General features: G+C 51.0%; 1 pseudogene; it reads right to left on the reverse strand.

Annotated features, from left to right (window-relative positions):
* Positions 1-265: 265 nt before the first annotated feature.
* On the reverse strand, positions 266-2,487 carry LOC119333925 (annotated as a pseudogene).
* Positions 2,488-3,103: the final 616 nt, after the last annotated feature.

Consider the following 3,103-nt stretch of genomic DNA (forward strand, 5'->3'; position numbering starts at 1 on the left):
TCATCATTTATCTAAAATATGATGGCCACATATAGTTTAGTAGTACATCATAGAGAAAAGCATACATGTATTTTAGAGCTGGAAGGAATCACAGAAGCATGAGCATTGCTCGTAGACTATAAATCCAAAGCCACAAAAAATCTCAAGAACTAAATGAAGTTGGTCTGACATAGCTTCTAGCTGAGTAGCCAAGGTCTAGGATCTGAACCTCGGGCTGGTGACAACGGCAGAATCCAAGTCATTCCAATGGCACAATGGATCTGAATCAATGAACGACGATGACGATGGATCCCTACATCACAATGAACAGATGCAGATGTTTTAGTCAGGACTGGGGTGCATCAAGAACTTAGGAATTTGAGCAAATGTGGGTTGATGGAGATGTGTGAGGAAGCATGTATAACGGGTTACTACCTTGTAGAACTTGTGCTAGGATCTAGACAACACCGGCTTCTGAAGGTCTTCAGGGTGCTGAGCTGCCGGCCAGGATTTTCAGCCTCTCTGTGTAGGGCACGTTGTTGTCCCCCGGGAACCCCTTGACCTTCTTCGTTTCCTCATTCATCACACTCTGCATAACCATGAACTCATCAGAAATTTGCTCAGGCGTACTCAAAATGGGTTATATTATGATGCCATGGAAATGCAATTAATTTGGCTTACCTTGATGCTGTCCTTGAGCCGAAGAGAAATCTCCTTGTCGAAGCTGTTGAATATCTTCAAATACAGGACCGGGCTTACACCGTCGCTGTCGTTCTCACCGAACATGGTAGTGGGATAGGTAGGCAACTGTACAGATCATTTAATAACCTCTTAAGCTCAGAGTAACAAATCATTTTTCTCAAAAAAATGTACTAAGCAATCAACACTACTTGGTTAAGTAGGTGAAGAAACATGAGAAAATTACCTGAACGCTCACAATGAGAAGCGAATGGAAGGAGTCATGGGGATTCAGCGACGGGAGCGCAATGTGGCACACCTTCCTTGCGCGGGCAAACATGTCTGCTTCAATCGGGGTGTAGGGGGAGTAGTTTGGGGCTAGGGATTTCCTGTTGTCTCTGCAATCAATTTCGAAAGATTCAGTCAGGCATCCTGATAGAAGAAATACACAGTGGATGAATGAATATCAGGAGTCTCAGTAACATTGCTTCTTACTTGAAGAAGCCTTCCCCCCTCTGACTCTGAACACCGACGGCTCGAGGACCGACCAGCAGCCTTCCGACGGTTTCTCGTCGGTCGAATACGGCAGCCTCAGGCCCGCTCTCGGCGGGTACAGGTACTTCGCCGAGCCAGCTGAATTTATCGTCAGTTTTGTCAGCAAAGCATAAACGAAATGCTGATGAACAATTTAAATGGTACTGCTGGATAAGTAGATGAAAGTGCTTTTGTTGACTCACTCATTTCGGTCATTTCATCGCCCTCGTACGATCTCCTCCGGAAGGAGAGCCTGACGATGACCGATTTCTTCCTCGGGTGGTGCGGGGAACCTAGTGACCGACATCCTCTGGACCTTGTAGCTCGGGACCAAGCCCGGGAAAGGCCGAGGCGAGCACGACGCCGCGGTCTGCCGTTCTTTCAGGCTACCAACAACAACAGGAGCATCAGCATCCGGATCTTCGCTTTTCACCGAGGGTCGGAGGAGTCACCCTGGCATGCCTCTGCGTCCACCAAGCACACCGCGTCCTTGCACGGCAACGCGTTTGTACCGCCAGCGACGTCTTCCGGGAGACGGGGAGAGGATCTGGATTTACACGGATGGGGAGCATCTGATGCTGAGTACACTGTGAGCCTGAAACTGCACTGCAGGGCATGAGAAACCGGGCGAGCAGAATACCTCCACTGACGCCGGAGTAATCGTTGTCGTCCTTGGAGCCGGCCGAGTCTCCCAACATGCTGAAGGAGTCGTACCACGCCTCATCGCAGATCACTGCAAAAACAAAATAAAAATCAGGGGTCTAGTCGAGCAGGTCGGCGCCGGCCGGAGAAAATGAGGCAAACAAACAGCAGCGGCATCTCCAGCTAAATCAAAGGAGAAATCTCTACTACCTGGTGGCTGGTGCTTGATGGATGCAAAACTGGGTGGATGGATCTCGCAGCTGGCGGACGGCCATCCTTCAACCTGGCTCGGCTTGTGAGGATGGCGGCGACGATTGTCAGCCCGCGTGGCCTAGGCTAGGGGTGAAAACAGTGTCACGACGCACGAGGACAGTGAGGCACGGGCGCTCTGGTTGGGGTTCGACAGTGTTGAGCAGCCTGGATCTGAGAGAGATGGTGCCACAGAGAGGAGATGAGTGATAACAGCGCCCAACCATGGCCTGGGGCAAGGCCTTGACCGGCGTGCGTGGGCTGGCGGCGGCGCATGCAAAGCAGGCGCGCGGCACCTGGAGGGCTGCTGCCGTCGCGGAGGAGCAGCTGTAGGCGAGGACCGGAGGAGGTGGGGAATGGGGTGCGGAGAGGCCGGCGGCGGACACGTCTCGGCGCAGCGTGCATCCTGCTGTCCCTCGTCTCTTCCCTTGTGCGGCGGCTAGGGTTTGCGGAGGGAGAGCAGCCTCGTTTGTGCGAGGGGGCTTCACTCCCTGGTTCGTGTGATGGGTTGTCGGTCGTTTTTTTTTTCTTAGGTGCGAGGGGACCGAAAAAAATCTACGACGGTTAACCTACGAAAAAAAACCGGACGAAAGTGGTGGGACAAAAATTGACCGGCGAAGACTACCAACTACTCCATTAGAAATAGAGATTAGGCACTGATAAGCACAGGAGCGAGCGAACCAGGCCGGCCCATTAAGCTGTTTTGTGTTTTCCTTCATACCCCATGTGGATTCTCAAAAAAAAAAGGTGAACCCCATGCAACACGGCAACCCCTATTCGCCATTTCAGGCGCCCGTTTCTATTATTTTCGCAAACGGGCGCTCACACACGTGTCACTTTGGGCCGGCCTAGTTTGCCTTCCTTTTTTCTGTTAAAGTTTCAAAAAATGGGTCCAAACACACAACCTCTTCCTTCGAAGAGACTGCAGTAACCACTAGACCATCGCAATCCTTTTTAATTCGTTCTTCTTTTCTTCCTTTTTATTCTCTTTGTTTTCAGTTTCTATAAGCCCCAGTTTCGG

The sequence above is a fragment of the Triticum dicoccoides genome, chromosome 7A (assembly GCF_002162155.2).
Source record: "Triticum dicoccoides isolate Atlit2015 ecotype Zavitan chromosome 7A, WEW_v2.0, whole genome shotgun sequence".
Taxonomy (NCBI): Eukaryota; Viridiplantae; Streptophyta; class Magnoliopsida; order Poales; family Poaceae; genus Triticum; species Triticum dicoccoides.